The sequence below is a fragment of the Lynx canadensis genome, chromosome B2 (genome assembly GCF_007474595.2).
Source record: "Lynx canadensis isolate LIC74 chromosome B2, mLynCan4.pri.v2, whole genome shotgun sequence".
NCBI classification, from domain to species: Eukaryota; Metazoa; Chordata; class Mammalia; order Carnivora; family Felidae; genus Lynx; species Lynx canadensis.
In genome coordinates, this window is record NC_044307.1 from 3,542,990 (window position 1) to 3,563,507 (window position 20,518).

The following is a 20,518-nucleotide window of genomic DNA, read 5'->3' on the forward strand; positions in this document are numbered from 1 at the left end:
GAAGTGAAATTCCTGGGTCAGATCGTAATTCTAGGTTTCATTTTTCAAGGACCCACAACATTGTTTCCCACGGGGTTGTATCATTTTACACTCCCACCAGCAATGCGTAAGAGTTCCAATTTGTCCATATCTTGCCAACACCTTTTTCTTTTTCGGTAATAACCACCGTAATGGGTGTGAATCTTTTCCTTAGGTTTCAAACACACTTTAATGACACTTGACCCCCGTCGTCTACCCCTTAAACACAAACTTATGTTGGCATTGCAGAGGCGGTCTGAATCGTGGCCTACCTAGCAGGGCGGGGAGGGGAGACTCAGAGGGTGGCCCCCTGCAGGAATCAGGAGAGAACCCAGCCTGGGGGAGGGGAGACGACCCCACGGAGGTGAGGTGGTTCCATGAAGATTTCAGCAATGTGTCTCGTTAAGGAGGGTGTCAAGTCCTCAGTAATGAGATGTGTGAGCGGAACAAAGACGTTTGGAGACCCAGGTACGTACTGATTCCGCGGGGAACTGCCAGCAGGTAGGGGATGGGGGGCAGGGGTGGGGCAGGAGGCCGTGTGGAGGAGGGGCCTGGCAAGAACCAAAGGGGTTTATTCCTGGAGTCCCTTTCCTTAGATCTTCAGGACTAGATCCAAGTTTCTGGACCAGATACTAGGAAGAAACAGAAAACATGGACACAAAGACAAAGCCAGCTATCAGAACCATGCTTCAGGATCATAACAAACAGTAAGGGTGATTCGATGCTAAGACTGCAGCTTTGAGGGGCCCTGAAAACTCTCTTGGCTGAGCCGCACGTCGGAAGAAGGTAATTAGCAAAATCACGACTATAAGGCCTGGGATCCTGGGCCTCCCGCTTTGGGAAAGAAAAGGCTACCCAGGCAGCAAAACAAGGCAAGAGGGAGAAGCAGCTTGGAGCTCTGGGAACTTGCTAGGGAGAATGGATAACAATTTAATTTTAAAATATGATCCTGAATTCCTCCAATATTAGCAAAAATGGATTATACACAACCAGACAGAAATCAGCTGTGCTGCGAACGAGCATTAGACACGAACTAAAATACACGGACGAGGAAACTTCTATGAGCTGAAGTGTGTCACTGAGTTTTAAGTCTCAGCTGCCAAAAATAAATAAGAAACAGACATTCATAAATTTCAGGCACTCATCTGCAGCCCCCTCTGATTTTCGCCCTAACTTGGGATGATAACAATGTTACTTTTTCCCCCTGATTTTACTTATTTTTTTTTTAAAGGAATATTTCTAACATCCGAAATAAGCCAATGCATTTAATTCTGTGTGATGACACGGAACTCCAAATCTGTGGAGGAAAGTAGCAGTGGACACGTGTGAATTTTACCTCCGGTCTCCGGCAAACCAGGCTGTGAGCGTGCAAACTTCATAGGGGTAGTAATCGCAGGACCATCTACTTCTTTAAAGTTTATCTACTCTTAAAATATCCCCTGCACCCACCGTGGGGTTCAAACTCACAACCCCTAGATCAAGAGTCACGTGCTCTTGTCGCTGAACCAACCGGTGTCTCCTACACTAACCTTTCCTGAGAGCTCATGCGGTCCGGTAGGCGTCGTTCTAAACATATGGGAATATATAAGCCCGTTTCGAGCCCATTGCATTTATCAACACCAGCCTAGGAGGTGGGCACTACTAACATTATCCCCATTGTATAGGTAGGGGAGGAAAGCATAACTTTTAACTTTCAGTCGACTATGGCCACACTGAATTCTCTGCCAGCAGCGCACCTGTACCCCCATTTCTTTTCCTAAGTGGCCTCAGCTTCTACCGAACCTTCGGAGGTTTGTTTTCTGAAAGCCTGGTTCACCTCACCTCCCAATGAGGCGGGCTCCAGCATATCCCTCGCCCAGGTCCCTAATCTCGTCCCCCCACCCCACGGAGTGACTGCACCTGGACATAACCTACCAAGGGTGCACCGCTACCTGCGAGGTCCTTCAGTCCTGTATCCAAGGTCCTTTACAACTCCCAGCCCCCACCCCGGGCGCTGGACCCATTTTTCAAGATTAAGGAAGGGAAACCCTAATTTCCAGAGAAAGGTATGGGGATCACTTTCCCGCATGTCCTTTTCTGGGAGTTCGGAGACACCTCTCGCTCTTTGAGGAGATAGATGGTCTGCGTGATTTCAGGTCTGCAGAAAACGTTCCCTGAGATGCACAAGCGGGGTCTCCAACATTCAAGACAGGTGCTTTCACCAGCCAACCCCCGGCGCCAGAATGGCCTACTTGCTCACACAGGAAGAGAGTTCTTGCTCCTTTTCGGGGGCAGTTTGAGACCCAGTGAGAGACCCTGAGGGACCCCTGGCAGCGGGAAAGCAATCGCGTCTCCCCGCCGCGCAGGAGAACAGGGGGCGCGGGGTGGGGGCGGGGACCCCGTGATCCGCCGGCAGGTGCGGCTCGGGTCCCCGCGGGCCGCCCCGCGTCAGCCTCCGCCCCCCCCACCATCCCCGAAACACCGCGGGAACCTACGAGCAACTCGGGAAACAGATCCCAGGCCCGCCTTGGTTGCACCTCTGACTTGGGCGGGGGTGGGGAACACAATTTTTCTTTGCTGTCTCCCCCCCACTCCTGTCCGGAGCGACCGACCTTCAATAGCCATATTTCTAAAAAAGACAAAAACAACAAAACTCTCGCAAACGTGGTTTTTTTTTTTTGTTTGTTTTTATAAAGATGGAGAAAACCAGGAGTGAAATAGAACAGGAAGGACCGTCAAGTAGAAGCAACTGGGACGCAGAGTCGGGGAGTGATTGGAGGGCCCGCGTTCCACCCGCGCGGTCCTCACCGGGTGCGGAAAAATCGATTCCACGGATCAGGTTGACAGGTAAAGAAACCCCACGGCCCCTCGGGGACCTCGTGGCGCAACGGTAGCGCGTCTGACTCCAGATCAGAAGGTTGCGTGTTCAAATCACGTCGGGGTCAGTAGTTTTAGTCTCTGGGGGAGGCTCTGGTCTGAGAAGGGAGACGGATGGGGGTGTAGGAAGGTGCCTTCTCAGCTTTCTCCGGCCTTGGCTCCCCTCCTTAAAATACCCTTAAAATGTAAATAAAAGGCGAGCATACGCAGGAACGTACGATATTGTTACTGCATCCGGGGGCCCGGAGAGACCCACTGCAAACGTTCTCGATTTCACTTTTCACCGGCTCGTCCCTTAATATTCCCAACCCTCCCTGCCTTCTCTCCACACGCTCACTTCCGTGCTGGCGGACCCATCTCTTCATCTGTACGTCCCTCCGACCTTCGCAAGCTTAGCAGGTGTTCCCAGACGACCGGTTCTAGTAGGCGACCTTAGCTCACCCGCTCCACACATGGGCCGGCCTTTCCAGACCGGGGCGGTCGCATCGCCAGGCCGTCCATCCTTGGCTCTCTGTGATTCCCTACCACTGCGAGGCACAGGAGAGGTCAATTCCTTTCCAGACGCGAGAAAACCTGAACGTTTTTGTTTGTCAGATTGAGTCTGTAGGGAGTGAACCACCAATTCGGAGAAAGTCTTCGGGGCTGGAAGTTCCGCGAACCCTCTGAAAGTCAATGTAAAGTACATGTGCGGGAATGTGCGTTTTCCTCTCACCTGGGGCTCAAGACTTCCGTCCCCCTCCCCCCCCCCTAAAGATTATGAACCATCACACCACAGCACAGGGGAAAGTGCAAGCACGTTTCCTTCATCAGAGTCTATTATTTTGTATAACTTAGAATGGCTTTAAGACACGACAGTGGGATACAGGCAGGCATTCTGTTCCAGATCTAACATACACATTCACACAATACACAATATCAGGTGTCACATCGAATCGCGCCTTTGTGCCCCGGAGAAGCATACCCACAATAAGCTTTTCCATTTCTTCTTCACCCTTCTGTTGGGCGTTAGTTCAGGCCCAGGGCTAGTGAATTACAAAAGACAAATCATTACTACTCTAAAGAGAAAAAAGAGAACCCATTTTCCAATGGTACAGGTTGCAGGGGCAGCGGAAGGAATGGGCAAACCAGACAGAAACTGAAGGTTAATTATGAAGGGGGATATTCCCAGAGCAGAGTGGCGCAGCGGGAGCGTGCTGGGCCCATAACCCAGAGGTCGATGGATCGAAACCATCCTCTGCTAAGTACAGTCCTTTTCGTCCCAAAGCACGAAAAGCTCAGCGAGCTCAGCGAGAGGGAAAGAAGAGATTGTTAATTCTTGTTTCAAATCTAGTGCGATGTTTGACTCTTTAAATTATATGCATGTAGAAAGGAGGACAGAAATAAAAACCTAACAAAATTTCCCATCTGCCGTCTATATGTTCGGTGATGTCTGTTAAGGCCCTTTTTAAAAAACATATGAAAAGTTGCTCCGCATCACATGTCATGAGAGAAATGAAAATTAAAAATCACCTCTTAAAATGTCCAAAGTCCAGAACACTGACATCAAATGCTGGCAGTCACGTGGGACAACAGGAACTCTCATTCATTGCTGAAGGGAAGGCAAAATGGCACAGCCACTGTGGAAGAGGGTTTGGTAGTTCCTTATAAAACGAAACATGCTCTTACCATACCATCCAGCAACTGCCCTCCTTGTCATTTGCCCAAAGGAGTCGACATATGTGTCCACACGGAAACATGAACACAGATGTTTGTAGCAGCTTACTCATAATTGCCAAATTGGAAGCCACCAAGATGCCCTTTCGTAGGTGAATGGAATGAATAAATCGTGGGACCTGCAGACAATGGAAGATTGCGCAGCATGAAAAAGAAATGAGATACCAAGCCACGAGAAGACACGGAGAAAACTTAAATGCCTATTACTAGGTTAAAGAAGCCAAGCGGAAAGGCTACACATGATATGATCCCAACTGTATGACATTGTGAAAAAAGTCAAAACAACGAAGACGCTAAACGATCAGTGGTGGCCCGGGCGTGTGGGGGGGGGGGGGGGGGGAATAGGCAGAGAGGGCAGAGGATGGGGGAGGGGCGTGAAAAATACTCTGGGCGGTTCTGTAACGATGGATCCGCGTCATTACACATCTGTCCAGACCCGCAGAATGTATAACACCAAGGGTGAACTGTAACGTCTGCTATGAACTTTGGGTGATTGTGATGTATCAAAGTAGGTTCCTCAGTTGTAACAAATGTCCCCCCGCTGGTGGGGGATGTCGGTAGCAGGGGAGGCTGTGCATGTGTGAAGGCATGCTTGGGTACCGTCCTCTCAGTGTTGCTGTGAATCGAAAACTGCTCTTAAAAAATTAAATCTTGAAAAAGAGAGAGAGAGAGAGAGAGAGAGAGAGAGGAAAAGAATTGGTATTTAGAAATACTCTTTTTTGTGAAACTTCGATGCCTTTGAAAGGTCTTCCTTCTATTTGGTATTGATCATCTCACGTGAGGACTAGTCGATTTTGAAAACCATTGAACGATGTGATGTGAAGAAAATTTACATATGCAAAAACAGAAATATGAACTACAGGTGAGGCGTGTCTTATTAACATTTTTGTTATTTTGTGTCAAATCACATTACAAAAGAAAATTTTAAAAGGGCTTAAAAATGTTTATATATATAATTACAGCGGCCTAAAGAAGATGGAGATTGTGAACCTCCAAAGGGGAGGTGGATAACCAAAATGGCGAGCCAGCCAGGAGTCGAACCTGGAATCTTCTGATCCGTAGTCAGACGCGTTATCCATTGCGCCACTGGCCCCCACACATGCAGGCACGATTTACACTTAGGGAAAAAGGTGGTGGTAGACTTACTAGGTCGCTCTAAATATGAATGTGTGGAATCTTCTCTTCCAACTTCCTTTGTCCCTATCACCAGGATTTCCAAGCCCGAAACCTCAGAATTCAAACGAAAGCGTTCTATTGGCTCTTTTGTTTTAGTTCACTCATCCAATAGGATTCCTTCGCGGTCAGTGAGAATTCCTCCATTTTGATGTAACTTGCAAACGTCTGAACGGATGTTCAACGGTTTTAAAAGTTGGCTGTAATTGAAGATCGAGTACAAGAGCAAATATATAAAACTCGCCCGTCGTAGTCGGCAGGATTCGAACCTGCGCGGGGGGACCCCAATGGATTTCTAGTCCATCGCCTTAACCACTCGGCCACGACTACAGCTACTGTGACACTTTTTTCCCACTTCCTCCATGTTACCATATATCATGTATTCTAGGCTACTTCAGGATTTAGTAACACAAGAGGACGAAACAAACGATCCCCTCTAATGACACCAGAGAAGTCTCACCCAACCTGCGTTCCAGCACGTGGCCACCTGAGAATGCTTTTTGGGTCTTTTCTAGAATGCAAATCAGCGATTTGTGGCGATAATCCTCTGTAAAGAATTGCCTTCGAATAATCCTTTAAAAATCCTCGTATTTTTGCCGCAGTAGGACATTCATTCTCAGCGAATCACCGGACAAAGATGTCGTCACAGACACCCCATGTCTTCACGCGCCGAACCCAGTGCCTGGAATACGGCAAGGGCTCAATAAATTGTCAGCTGCTATTGTAACCATCACGTTCAAATTCAAGAAAGGGGACCCATCAAAATGTTCCATAGGGAAACTGTCTCTTGTGCCTTGGTAAAGCTCAAAAGATTTTAAAGCGGCTGATGGAATGTTGTTGGATGGGATAGGGAAGGAGAAAATATTTCTGGCAGTCAGATCTGCTTCACTGCACGGGGCCTTCTCTCCCAAGGGGGAGAACAACTGTATCTGATACTCTGTGGATGATAGTTAAAATGTACTTGCAAAGATCACCGTCAGAGCAAGAACAGATCCCCAGGATCGCCGCATTTCTGAAACTACACAACGATTATTATCACAATCTTATCTGTATGTGTAGGAGCGTGGGTGTATTAGTGTGCAAATAGGAGATTCTGTACTTCATCAATAGCTCCATTCTGTGGACACAAGAAGGATAAAACATGACTGATTATCCATGCTCATGTGCTGAAAATGATCTCCAGCCCAGACCTTTCTTCTGGGCTTCATAATATATGCCGGCTTGGTAATTTCTTTTTGCACGTGCATGGGCATCTCAAAAGCACTATGTCCCAAAATGAATGCTCTACCCTTTCTCTGCAAACTCGAACCTCCTTCAACAACCCAGATTTTATCGGGAGCCAAAGCCAAAGACTTAGAACTCCCCCTAACTTTCTTCCTTTCTCTACTCTCTCCCCACAGCCCGTAGGTTATCAAGCCTTCAGTTCCACCTCCTAATTTTTTTTTTCTCTCAAATCTGGCTCTTCCTCCCGAGCCACAGGCCCTTTTTCTTAGATCGGGTTCTTACAGTTTCTCACAGGAGTGATTGCAACAACTTCTTAGCAGTATTTTGGCCTTGTCTCTGAATGGGTTCATTTCTTCATTCTTTGAAAAATTTTATTCTGAGCACAATCACGTGTCATGCATTCTGCTAGGTGCTGCTCATTCAATGGAAAGCAAGAAAAATATAGCCCCTCCTTTGAGGGCTTTCTAGAGTAAACAATGGTAGAAGCGAACATTTACAATTGGGTATGGCAAGTGAGAGGTCCAGGGAGCCACGTGGCCTATTGGAGCCGTGCTAGGTCCCAGACGTGACCACCTTGGGTGGTTGCCTGGAGAGTCACTCATTAGACTCCGAGTTGCATGAAGACAGTTTCCGGTTCTGCCTTTGTTACCTCTGAACGGGTAAATGGGTAATCAATGAATATATGTGGAATGAATCATATTCGAGCTCAGATCTGAAGGATGTGTGGGAGCTGGCCAAATTGGAAAGGTGCGTGGTGTTCTAGACCTAAACCTCGCAGAATAGGAGAGAAACTGAAGAAAGTTCTGTCTGGCTGGAATATTGCATTTTGGAGGGGCCCAGGGAGGGGCAGCGGTGAGAGAGAACACCAGAGACGCAGTTTGGGGCAGATGGCGTAGGTCGGGCTGGGTCACCACCGATCGATGTCTTTACCTGAGCGTGCGAATCTGACTGTGCCCCTTCCCTCCTTTAAAGTCTTAAAAGGTACTTTGTGGCCTATAAAAAGGGCACAAACGGCAGAAGAGGCCCTCGTCACGGGAGCTCTCTGACCTTCTCAGCTTCCTTTCCGGCCACGCTGTCCAGGGAGCCCGGGAGGTCCTGAAGCGAGGAAGCGTCTGCTCGTCCTCACAACGTGCGGGTTCTCGGTGCTGAGCCTCTGCCTTTGATTTGCGACATTTCCTTAGTCCCTTTCTGTTTAGAACAGCATCCCAACTTCCTGTTGCTGTTACTGTTCTGACATTGACTTAAAAAAAAAAAAAAAATCCAAGCCGGTTATCTTCTAAAACGTCTCACATTCTGACTCTGTCTCCCTGTCTCCCGAGGCAACTTTTAATTCAATCCTCCCTGCTCTCTAAACCAGAAGTTAAACCGCAGTGATGGATTAGATCGTTTTGATTCGAGTACCTAGTTCCCACCCAGAGGCATCTGTCGGGGCATCCAACTGACAGAGAAGACGGAGAGGTCCCCTCGAGCTTTCTCCTCCTTTGCAATTAGCAGGGAACCTTGGGGGTGGTCCTTTACCACCACGCGCGTGCTGTTTCCCGCTAACCCTGTTAAGGGTTTTAAGATCCTTAATGCTCTTTGCGGAGTCTCTTACTCCTCTGGGGATTGCGGACGGTGGTGGGTCTTCTAATCCTACCCCTTGCCTACATTTGTTAGAGGCTGCCGTCGAGCGTGACCCCTTGCCTGCCTTCCCCAGCCTCCGGTCTTTCCTGGGGTGCCCAGGGCCGCCTCGCTTTCCCGCGTTCCCGGGGGTGCAGGTGGGCGGGCGCTCAGCAGCGCGGGGCGGGGTCTGGGGCGGGGCGCCGAGCGGGCGCGGGGGGGGCCCGGGAGCGCCCCCTGCAGCCGGGCTGGAACCCGGGGTCCCAGACGGGCGCCCCGCCGAGAGGGACGGGGACGGGCCGGCAAGGTCCGCGTTTCCGAGAAGCTCCCGGGGGCAGCTGCCGACCAGGAGAGGGGGTGAGCGACATCGAGGGCCAGTCACTCGCGGGGAGGGCAGCGGGGTCACAAACGGAGGCGGGGGTGTGGAGGAGACCTGGGAGGAGGGGGTGGGGGGTAAAACTATCAGGTTAGCGTCAGAAGGAGAAGAATCTGTTCACGGACTGAACCGAGAAAACGGCAGCGAGTAGCAGGAAGGGCCTGGAGTGTAATAAGTGAGCCCCGCAGCAACCACGAAGGGATTCGAACCCTCAATCTTCTGATCCGAAGTCAGACGCCTTATCCATTAGGCCACGTGGTCCTCCTGCCGCGTGAGGGGGTGTGTGGGGAACATTTGGGGAAGGAAAATCATCTCGGCGCTGTGACTGCAACATCGTGAAATCATTATTGCAAAGCAAGGCGTTTCCAAGGCCTCAGAAGTCTGACAGTCTGGACTCCTGACTGTAGGGAACCATCCAGAGGTTGATGGAGGGAGGCGGGTGGGGGGGGGGGGTGGGTGAACCAGGTGATGGTCATCAGCAGGGCACTTGTTGGGAGGAGAACTGGGTGGTGTGAGTAAGTGATGAGTCCCTGAATTCTGCCCCTGAAACCAATATCACTCTGTATGTTAACTAACTGGGATTTAAATAAAATCTCGAGGACAAAAAAAGAAATCTTACAGTCTAGTGGGGGAAACAAGTTGGGCCGCAGGGTCAGAAATGTTGTCAAGTTTCCAGCAAGATAACTGCGGAGGAGAAGAAGGTGAAGCGACAATAACCAACAGACAGTGCTTTATATTTGGACGGCACCTGGGAGCAGAGGCCACAGCCCTGAGGGGACCGTGAGCTCGGGGCTGAGCCGGGAGAGGCAAAGACCAAACCGGATTGCTCCCTGTGCCCTGGGACCACCGTGGCAGGGAGAGATGGTGGGATAAACACAAGAATTCATTTCTGCGCACTGCACGAATCCCTCTCAGAACAACTCCAAAATAGAAGTTCCAATGGGACAAGTTGGGGACAGGAGATAACGGCCACAAGATCTTGCCATCTGGAAGGCCGAGGGAGGTGGTCAGACTCCAGAGAGCGGGGGCCTAAGCCAATAGTGTGGGAAAAGCAAAGAGGCAGTCGCATTTACCCGTGAACCGTCCATCTTGGCACCCCAGGGCGGGGCTCAGGAATTGTCAGCAGGGGCTTCCATCTGGAAACTTCCAAGTCAGGGGCAGAGCTGTGTGTCCCACCGGCCCCCCTTCACAATGTTGAAGGCCTAACCCCCAGCCCCTCAGGATGTTACTGTATCTGGAGGTGGGGCTTCTACAGACCTAGACAAAGCAGGGGAAGGTCATATGGGTGGGCCCCGATCCAACGGGACTGGTGTCCTTCTAAAAAGAGATTAGGACACAGACACGACAGAGGAAAGACCCAGTGAAGATACCGGGAGAAGACAGCCATCAGTAGACCTGCTGACAGGGTCGATCTTGGGTTCGTAGTCCCTGAAAATGCCAGAAAATAAATCCGTCGCTTAAAGCACCCAATCTGTGGCACTTAGCTGTGGCGGCCCCTGCTGGCTCAGACACTGTCCACCCTCCATCCTGGAAGGGGATGATCTCCAGGCCGGAGCAGTGCTTTTCCGCCTTTCCCCCGAATCGCAATCTCCTGGAGAACTTGTTGACATACAGGCGGCAGAGGCCCACCCCCAGAGTCCCCGCTTCGGTAGTTCTGGGGCGTGGACAAAGATGTGCCTTTCTAGCAAGTTCCTAGCTGAAACTGATGCTCTGCTTCAGGGGACCGCGTTTTGAGACTCACTGCAGGAAGATCAAGCACAGGCTACTAAAAAGTGGGAAGAGCTCGCGATATAGCCACCGGATTTGAGTTGCTGCTCATGTACAAACCATACAGACCAGAAGGCCGCACATTCTGACGGAGAGGAGCCGGAGCCGGGAGAATTTCCGGAAGTGATGTCGTTTACGCTGGGCTTTTGAGACCCAGCAGCTTTTCAGCAGGTCGGGGTGGGCCTGGCGGGTGCTGAGAAAGGCAGGGAGGCGCGCCGGTGCGGGGCCAGGAGTCTGTTTCAGAAGAGGGAGAAGTCTTGTGAATGACGGGTAAAGCAGTCGTGCCGAGTTTTTTGCCATCATGATTCCTGTTTCACTGCGGATCTACATAGCACAGGAGAGTTCTCAAAACAGGAGAATTCTGAAGAGTTGGAAAGACTGAGCCTGAGGAAGCACTGAGTTTTCCTGAGAAGGGAGCATTTGGGTTTTTGTATTAATATTTAGTGTGGTCAATTCCTTTACTTTCTTAGCAAGGCGTTAGCCAAGCTGTGGATAGTGGGGAGAAAGCTCATCCAATCCACCCATCAACAGAAGACAATCTTTAGAATCTGGAGGAGAGGAGACAGGATTATTTAAATCCTAATTTGGCAGATAAAGGGCCCTCTCCCCGTGGCCTCGTGGCGCAACGGTAGCGCGTCTGACTCCAGATCAGAAGGTTGCGTGTTCAAATCACGTCGGGGTCAATTGCAAATAACCTTTTTTAGGGTAAAGCAGCAAGGCGATTTCCCTCCAAGGTATACCCAGTAGGTGACTTTGAGAGGCCTCCCAGGAGTTGTGATCGTTAAAAAACAAAATTTACTGGGCCAGTTTTGAAGATCTTACTGACTTTATTCAACCTTTCAAGCCCGGGGCAGCATCCTCTGTAGTAGAGAGAAAGGAGCTCCAGGGAGCTGTACAGAATGAGACTCTTATAGGCAGAAGGGCCTGGGGACGAGGAAGTTATACTAGCATAACACAGGCTGGTTCAGGCAGAGTCCCGTTCCTTTACGGGATGACGGGCGTCTATCAGGCCGGTTACCTACCTCGTGCTGACCCAGGGATTTCTCGCTGACTGTTTAAGATTCCATTTCTGGGACATGCTAACACTGTAACTGGGAAGTCTAGGTCTCGGTGTGGCGATTGGGCTTAGCACAGGTGACTCCATCTTGGGCCCGTGGTCCTGTTTTTAACATGACAGAAAGGACAGAATATCTGAGTTTTGTGGCACGCGTTGTGATTCTGCTTTTGTCCTTGGCTTGCCAGGGGAATCTCGCTGGGGGAAGAGCCCCCCCCCCCCCAATGGACAGTGCGTCCTTTGCAACCTTCTTTAAAGAAAGGTTTCATGGAAACACTCTCTTGGACAGTCACCACGTCGGGGGAGGCACAGTCTTCTGTTTCCCTCTTTCTGCTCTGGTTGCTTTCTGGACTGTTCCTTCGCCCGGCTGCCTGCAACAGGGTGTGCCTCCTTCTCTGCTTCATTCCCGCCCCGCCCCCACCCAACCAGGAGTCTAGAACCATCCTGGGGACGTCCTTTTCTTCACTCCCAGGTCTGAGCAGGAGTCCCACTGAGTGTGATTTCCTAAAACGTGACAGCCCATCTCCTTCTCTGTTCCACCAGGACCTCTTTTCTTCCATCAACATCTCTTGCCCTGGGTGTTGACAGGGACCTCGTCCCGGATCTCCTCGTGTTCCGTGAAATCCGAGTCCTTATGGCGCATGTCTGTACACACAGATCTTGTCTTGATTATCCTCCTCCTTAAAACCAAACAACCCAGCGTCTGTCGCCCAGGCCATTCGGTTCCTCAAATACGTGTCGCTCCTTCCCAGGACAGGGCCTTTGTCCTTGACCTTTCCTCTGAAAGGAAAGTTCTCCCTTGTTTGCTGCATGATTCTGTTGCCAGGTGAGCCTCAGCCAGCTCCGTGGGCCTCGCCGAAGGTTCTCGGCCTTGGTCACCAGAATGAATTCAAGGGCAGACAAGTAGCACAGGAGTGGGAAAGTTTATTAAAGCAGAAAGTACACTGTGGAGAAGTGAGAGCAGGAGAAAAGGGGGTGGGGAGAGGAGGGGGAAGGGGGAAGGGAGAGAGCGAGCACTCAAGAGCGAGCAGGGAGAGCGAGCAGGGAGGTTTGCGCTGGAACTGCCCATGGGGGGTTGTGTTTCTTTCTTTTTTCTTTTTTTTTTTTATTGACAGTTGTTAACTCGGGGGCCGAATATGTATTCCTTGGGGGTGGGAAGCAGAGTTTTGCTCTTTCTTCCTCACTTGCTCGGGGGCTCCCTGCCATGGCTCCTCCCTTCGGCCCCCGCGTGATGGGGCTTCTCGGGGCGTTGGGCCCGGACAGGCCTCTGGCCTTTTCCACATCCCAGCAACAGAAGAAAACAAAACTGGGCCGTCTGAGCCCGAAACTCCACTGGATGAAGTTGCATAACGTGTTCGTTCCCCTGGCCGGTAACGGCTTCCTCCATGCTGGCCTCCAGGCCTCCTGTCAGAGCCTAACTGACAGCCCGGGGGGACACAGCCCCACTGACATGAACACCAGTGATGTGTGTTATACTGAAGATATCTGCTTCCGATAGAAATACGGTAAAATTTCTGACGTTTGAAGGTTCACTAAAAAGTTACATGGAATAGAAACCAGTAACTAATATTTGACGGGTGGTTTTATGTTGTTTTTCAAACCGCTTTAATGGCCATCCTCTGAATTTACCTTCGACGCCCCTGGAGGAATGTAGGCACCCTTTACGCACGAGTAAACAAGAACGAAGGCACTACGTGACTTGATCAGGTTGATTTTTATGTCTCATGCTGTGCAGTTCTGTTTTCTTCTGTTGCTAGGGAAACCTATTTCAAACCTATTTCTCCTGTTTGGAGAAACCTATTTCATGGCCCCAATTCTTACCTGAAGATCAATTTGCTGTTGGAGCTTCCTCCCCTTCAGAGCGGCCTAATCACACCTGCCAAGTAAATACTGTGAGTTCTCTATTCTGAAGAAAAGGTGCAAAGAGATAGAGACCGGAAGGAGATAGAGGCATGTGAAAAACTGGCTCTCACATGCTTCGTATCACCCGGACTATCAGAGCCCATTACCTCCCAGAAAACCAAACTCGAGGCTCACTTTGGTAAAGATAATTTTCATGGATCGTCAATGGTTTTCTCTGTGTTGGCTTTTTCTCCAGACAAGTGAAAAGTCCTCAAAAGCAAGGGATATAACTTCTATTTATTTCCAGGTCCCGCTTGGCTTTTGGTTCCCAAGCCCCACACCGACCTCGGCGGCCAGTGGCCACCCTGCAAAGGGCAAGTCACGGGGATGTGTGTAAGGGATAGGATTCGGGAGAATTCCTACTTCCAGCATTTTCTGTACCATTCTCGCGTCTGATGACCATAACCTTCTTATACAAACTTGGGTCTTCACGGCAGAGTGACGATAGGTCTTTTTTCCAAAATGTGGTAACTTGTTTCAACCTCGAATTGAGCGCTTTGACCCAGTTATTAACCGAATTGGCTTGCATCCTAACGGAGAGATTTTTGGAATTTGTTTTCATTAACGATGTAAGGGGGGAAGCGGGGGATGGAGAAAAGACATTTTTATATGTTGGGTATTTATACTTGTTTTTCACCTTCAAAAGCCTCCAAGGGCCGCATATCAGCAGTTTCACTTCTTCTAAGTCACAGGTTTTCTTAGAATGTTTAGGTATAATTTTTTCTTTGATTGGGTTTAGAAAAGTCCTAGGGAAAAAGTGTACAATCTCTTTGCTTTACTTTCCAGAGACTGTATAACTGTAGCTATAAGGACAAATATGGGGGAGAAAACTCACAGAGCATTGGTGGTTCAGTGGTAGAATTCTCGCCTGCCACGCGGGAGGCCCGGGTTCGATTCCCGGCCAATGCAACGTTCACGTTTTACCCAGCCCGCGGGCGAAAACATTTTGACCGAAAACTTGCTATCGCCGTTTGGCTGAGAAAGATCAAAGCAAGCCCTCCTTTTGCAATTTCGGCTTATAAATGATGCCAATTGGCATGCATTTGGTTTTCCCCATGACCTGAGACGTCATCCTGCTGGAGCTGGCGTGCACTCCGACCTCAACCGGTCGGTCTTTCCGGGGCGAATTGTAAGCCGCTGGCATTTGAGGGGCGGAGCGTGGCCGTGCACGGAGCCGGGGGTATCCTTTCTCAGTCTTCGAGGCAATCGCTGAAAAGCATCCAGACAGCTCGTAAGTAAGAAGGCGCCAAAATTTCCTGCCTTGAAATTTAAATTTGAAAAGCCAGCTTGGCGTGGGGAGCAGAGTGGCGCAGCGGGAGCGTGCTGGGCCCATAACCCAGAGGTCGATGGATCGAAACCATCCTCTGCTATCTCCTCGGCGCCCTTCTTTGGCTCAACCTCAAATTTTAGAAAAAGGGAGTGGACCAGATCTGGAGGTGTAAGAATCCCCAAGGGAATTTGGGACAAACACCTGCTTCCTGTCTTTGCTTCCCTTTGGTCCCTTGTAACTCAATCTCTGAGTTGGGTACCCCCGCACCTGTTGGATTGAATGCGACGTCCGCAGGGGCTTTGGTATTTCCCACGACAGGCAAACGTTACAATTTGTAATAACTTCTGTTATCAACGTCTCGATATTCAAAACCTTGTTCTTTTTAGTATGATGACAGGCGGTCCAGGGTTGTTAGACCAGCAGGAAAATCAATTTACAAACAGGGAAGAGATTATTCCTCATGGGAATATATCCAGACAGCTGGGGAGCAGTCGCGTAGTCGTGGCCGAGTGGTTAAGGCGATGGACTTGAAATCCATTGGGGTCTCCCCGCGCAGGTTCGAATCCTGCCGACTACGGAGTAGTGTTTTCTTTCCAGGTGTTACACCTGCTGGACCAACTTTGGAAGCTGCAAAGCACACAAAACAGCACGAAATACACCGTTTTCCTGGGTAATATTATCTTTGTCCTTGAAACTGTAAGCAGGTAGTTGTCCTTTAGTATAACAGCGGGGGAAGAAAATTTTTGAAAATGATTGGGGAAAACATTAGGGATTTCTTCTGAAACCACTATACAGATGCCGAAAAGTGCCCAGGCTTTAATCTTTTTTTTTTTTTTTTTAATTATTTTAATTAAAAAAAATTTTTTTTATTTCCAATTCCCTATCCAGCTCGGGTCTGACTTCTGAAACCGAAATCCGAAATCCGAAATTTGGGCACACTCAGTGCATCACTCTTTTACTCGTGAGCACATTTGGTGTTTTGGAATCAGTATCTCAAACAGGAGATTTCCAATCTTCCCTCCTTCTGGAGCCCAGGATAGAGAATTTTGAAAACTGTTTTCAGTTTTTCAGACATTGGCTTTGTTTTCAGACATCGTTTTTAGACGTTGGCTAAATCTTACTAAGAAAAAAAAGAACTGTGGTGATTGATAAAACTGGCAGATACACAATACTGTATATGCAACAGAAATAAGAGTAAATATAACAAAAATTAATCTTTTATTACACTTGCAATTGATCCGCTAGAGAAAGCGGATAAGCAAAAAGAAGGACGTAAAAATACTTAGGAATGTAGAAGTTCTTCTTAATCCTTGAAATTAAATTCCCATGCTACCTTTAACTTTTTTTCTTCTTGAGTTTTCTATATTCGTACATGTCCGAAGAGATAGTTTAAGCGTTGACACTTTCCTCTATCAGCCTATAGGCAGACAAACGTTCGTCGTCCAGGTTAGGTATTCAGGAAATGCACAGTTTTGATTTTTCTAGGAACATTGGCACTCAAGTCCTCCGTGGGCCCTGGTGAAAATTCTAAGCAAAGACGAGCTCCCTGGGGCTTTCCACCCCCAGCCGAACAAGTCTGTTGCCCCCTTGGATCCAGGGAACGTGGACCTTCTCTACCTGTTCAGGACAGAGATCCAACCACACGCATGCGACGCACTGCAAAGAGCTTCCCAACACTTGCCAGGGGACACGACTGTCGTCGGCCCCATGGTGTAATGGTTAGCACTCTGGACTTTGAATCCAGCGATCCGAGTTCAAATCTCGGTGGGACCTGCCAACCTTTTAGTATCTTCTCTTCTCTTAAATCACCCCCGTACCTGGACTTGGCCAGAGACACCTGTGCACTTGGGCACGTCAGCACTCAGCATCCCAGTTAGCAGGGCGACACTGCCCTGCGGAGCTGCGTGGCTTGTGCGCTTTTCTGGAATTCTGTGTCCTCCTCTGCATCGCCCCCCCCCCCACCCCTTCATTGGGAAACCAGGTTATCCTCCGGATGCCCTAAGTGCTCCTGTGTCACACCCCGGACCTCAGTTCCGGGTTTGGGTTCCAGCAGGGTCTTGGTCTTAACATTGTCTACGCGTGTGAACCCCAGTTGTCCTGTTTGTTTTGGAGCATCTGCTGTCTGGGATATAGCAGATTTCCCACTGATATTTAAAAAATATAAATACTGTAGTCCATGACATGCTGAATAGAACGACAAGCCCTGCATTTAATATTCATAGATATTCCCTCAAAATACATGTGCGGTGGCCCCATGGTGTAATGGTTAGCACTCTGGACTTTGAATCCAGCGATCCGAGTTCAAATCTCGGTGGGACCTGCTTTGGTTTTGGTCGCCTGTCCCCACGTTTCAATTTGCCAGTGCATCCTGCTGTGTGTGGGGGCATGAACTTTACACTTGAGCTTTCTTCCCCAGAAGAGCCTCCTGTGATTCCTTACTCTCTTCTCAGACTTACCAGAAGCGAAGTACTTTGTGTCCTCGTGGAAAGCATTCCGGTCTCCCTGGGTTCCTGATGTCAACCTGATCCTCTTTAGTCTTGAGGCCCTAACAGCTCATGTATCAGATGCCACCCCCCCCCTTTTCTCCCCCACAGTTCACACAAATGTTCTGGAGGCTAATGCTGACCTTGAAAACGTCCAAGCCGTGGAGTGAGACCCCAGCCACCCCTTTCCAATTTCTCTAGACAAGAGGCTCTCTCTTAATGTTCCTTAGATTGAATTTACGCCCGAACGTCTTGAAGATCAAGTGACCAGACTCAAGGGGATACGCGTCTTCCCTTGAAGGTTTGTCATACAGAGATCCCGCGGTGTGACGGTTAACCCTCTAGGCATTGGATCCTTCCGGTGACTCTCCTGTCCTTAGTTCGAGCACATCTTCCAGTGATCTCAATGACAGCAAGAGAAGAGCCTCTATAAACTCCTCTGGCCTCTAAACAGTGTTCCGGAAAAGGCCCTGCAAAACTTCTTCACGCCTATTAAGCCCCAGTCATGGTCATGTTTTAGAACCTCTGTATTAGTTTCCCCTTGCTGCCGTAGCAGATTACCGCGTATCTAGTGGCCGAAAACAACACGAATCACCCTTCTTACAGCTCTGGAGATCAGAAGTCTAAAATCAAGGTGTCAGCAGGTTTTCTGGAGACTTCGGGGAAGAGGCTTGTTTCTTTGCCATTTTCAGCTTCTAGAGGGCTCTTCCCCGGACCACCTCTTGCTTCTGTGGTCACGTTTCCTATGATTAAGTCTGACCTTGCTTTGGGTGCTCTTGGAAAATCCAGGATAATCTCTTCATTTCAAAATCCTTGATGTAATCGCATCTGGAAAGTCTCTTTTCCCAGGTAAGGTAATGTATTCATGGGTTCTGGGGATTGGGATGTGGGTCTATGTTAGAATGCATGACCCAGACTACCACAGCCTCTATTAACGAATGGCAAGTATCTATTAATGCTCTTTAGATTGATTCTATTGATCAGGACTTTTTTCCAAAGGTAAAATATGCATCCAGCTTCCAGACACGTCTCTTCTTCAATAGACACTCTTCTGTAAGGGCTCCATGCTGTAATGCTTAGCATTTGAACCCAGATCTGGCAATCTTATGGTCCCTTGTGCTTTTACCTTCTCAATGGCATTCCCTCGCTGCCAGGGGATCTCAGGGCCATCAGGCCTTCCTGACTCTGGGTTATTTGTTGTATAGATTGCCACAGATTGGCACTTACAACAAGATACACTTCGTCTAACAGTTGCGGTGGGTCTCTAGGGTCCACGGGCCGGGTCTTCTGCTTCTCGGTCTTTTGTGACCTGCATCCTAAGTATTGGCTGCCCTGGAGTCACCTCAAATCTCAAGTGGGGAAGGATCCCATCGTTTCCAAACTCACACGTGTGTTGCAGGATTTAGTTCCTCAAAGGTTGTGGAACCGAGGGCCTCAGTGGCTGGCTGGCTGGTGGCTGGAGTCCGTCAGTGGTTCCTTGCCTCATGGATCTTACCAACATGACAGCTTGTTTTCTCAAAGCATGCAGGCTGAGACAGCAACAGGGCAAACGTTTGGGTAAGCTGGAAATCACGATCTGGTGTCATCTAATCACGCAAGTGACATCCTGTCACATTTACTGTGTTCTGTATGTTAGGAGCAAGTCGCTAGGTCCAGCCCACACTCAATGGAAGGAATTACACAAAAAATATGTCTACCGCACTGGATTTCAAAGACCCTAGAGATCCCAAAGCAGAGTGAGACCCGTCTGGCTCTGGCCTTCTCCTAGGACTCATACTTTGCAGGTAGCTCGTTTTTTCCTTTTGCTTAGTCACCAAGTGCTCTATTGAGAGGAATTGCTGGGACCTTCCCACTGGGAACATTCCTTCCAGGTCTTAGTGATTATAGTTTTCCTTTATCTATCTTTCTTTACATCATGTTTTACAATTCCCGTCCTGACACTCCCAAGCCCAGATCAATTCTTTTTCTTTCCCGCAACATTTTAGAATTCGTCACTCACTTAAACTTAAAAACAGTGACAACTTTGTGCCTTTTACCTGTTGTATTATATGCACTGCCAAGGGATCCCTTTTCTCCACAGAGTTACGAACACTTGTTATCTATTGACTTGATGATGATAGCCATTCTAATGGATGTGGGTGCTTGTGGTTTTGACTTGCATTTCCCCGATTATTGGCGATGTTGAACAGGTTGGCCAGTTAGATGCTTTCTTTGGAGAAATGTTCCATAAAAGGGAGGTCTACACAAAACGACGTCCAGAAGCCCAGGGAGCAGGAAGACGGAAGGGAAAGGCCGACAAGTCTAGTTGGAGGAGAAATGGTTTCTCAAGGGGATTTAGGGACAGATGCGTGTCTTGGGTGACCCCACCTCCTGTGAGACCTGCTTTTATAGCCTTGGAGGCTGGGAGCACACAGGGAGGACTTCCTGGAGGAGATGTTGGAGACTCACAGTTGTATCTCCAGAGCTGACTGAGGACATTGTGCCCGAAGATGTACTTATCAGGGTGGGGTTGGACAGAAACAATGTGTGTATGTGTGTGTGTGTGTGGGGGGGGGGAGTGTGTCTGGGGGCCGTGCTCAGGAAGGCTTCAGGTCCCAGGGTGGCCGTCATAGCAGATCTGTCCAAGATGGTGCCAGTCTGGTCCATGCAAATGTCTATATGGTTCTCTGGCCATTTTTAAATAGGACTTGACTGTTGTTATGTCCATTTTTAAATAGGACTGGAGTTGTATGAGTTCTTCCTCTATTTTGGGTATTAAATCCTCCTCCGATATATGGTTTGCAAATATTTTCTCCTATTCCATAGTTTGCTCTCTCATTTTCTCGATGTCTTTTGCCCCACAGACGCGTTAGTCCCACTTGTTGACTTTTTTCTTTTGTTGTTTGCGCTGTTGGTGTCTTGTCCAAAAAATCGTTGCTGAAATAAATGTCAAGGAGTTTTCCCCCTTATGTTTCCTTCTAGGAGTTTTATGGTTTCTGGTCTTATATCTATGTCTTTAATCCAATTCCTGTTAATTTTTGTGAGTGCTGTGAGATAGAGACGTCCTCTTTCAGTTGTCTGCATATGCTTATCCAGGATTCATC

General features: G+C 49.0%; 1 long non-coding RNA gene and 11 other non-coding genes across 15 annotated transcripts in view; 9 read left to right on the forward strand and 3 right to left on the reverse strand.

Moving 5' to 3' along the window:
* LOC116738063 overlaps window positions 1-20,518 on the forward strand; it is a 52,475-nt gene that overhangs the window by 10,647 nt on the left and 21,310 nt on the right. For 2 of the 4 annotated variants that reach the window (XR_004343592.1, XR_004343589.1), the window contains 2 exons: window positions 2,694-2,844; window positions 3,271-4,273. This is a non-coding gene — a long non-coding RNA (uncharacterized LOC116738063). Of the gene's footprint in view, window positions 1-2,693; window positions 2,845-3,265; window positions 4,274-20,518 lie in introns of those variants that run through there. The other 2 variants (XR_004343590.1, XR_004343591.1) reach the window with 2 other exon arrangements.
* TRNAW-CCA lies at window positions 2,871-2,942 on the forward strand. The gene has a single exon. It is a non-coding gene; the product is annotated as a tRNA-Trp (tRNA).
* TRNAM-CAU lies at window positions 4,043-4,114 on the forward strand. Its single transcript has one exon. It is a non-coding gene; the product is annotated as a tRNA-Met (tRNA).
* Window positions 5,608-5,680, reverse strand: TRNAR-ACG. The gene has a single exon. It is a non-coding gene; the product is annotated as a tRNA-Arg (tRNA).
* TRNAS-AGA lies at window positions 6,009-6,090 on the reverse strand. The gene has a single exon. It is a non-coding gene; the product is annotated as a tRNA-Ser (tRNA).
* TRNAR-UCG lies at window positions 9,148-9,220 on the reverse strand. The gene has a single exon. It is a non-coding gene; the product is annotated as a tRNA-Arg (tRNA).
* TRNAW-CCA lies at window positions 11,338-11,409 on the forward strand. The gene has a single exon. It is a non-coding gene; the product is annotated as a tRNA-Trp (tRNA).
* Window positions 14,521-14,591, forward strand: TRNAG-GCC. The gene has a single exon. It is a non-coding gene; the product is annotated as a tRNA-Gly (tRNA).
* Window positions 14,981-15,052, forward strand: TRNAM-CAU. Its single transcript has one exon. It is a non-coding gene; the product is annotated as a tRNA-Met (tRNA).
* TRNAS-UGA lies at window positions 15,448-15,529 on the forward strand. Its single transcript has one exon. It is a non-coding gene; the product is annotated as a tRNA-Ser (tRNA).
* TRNAQ-UUG lies at window positions 16,654-16,725 on the forward strand. Its single transcript has one exon. It is a non-coding gene; the product is annotated as a tRNA-Gln (tRNA).
* Window positions 17,201-17,272, forward strand: TRNAQ-UUG. The gene has a single exon. It is a non-coding gene; the product is annotated as a tRNA-Gln (tRNA).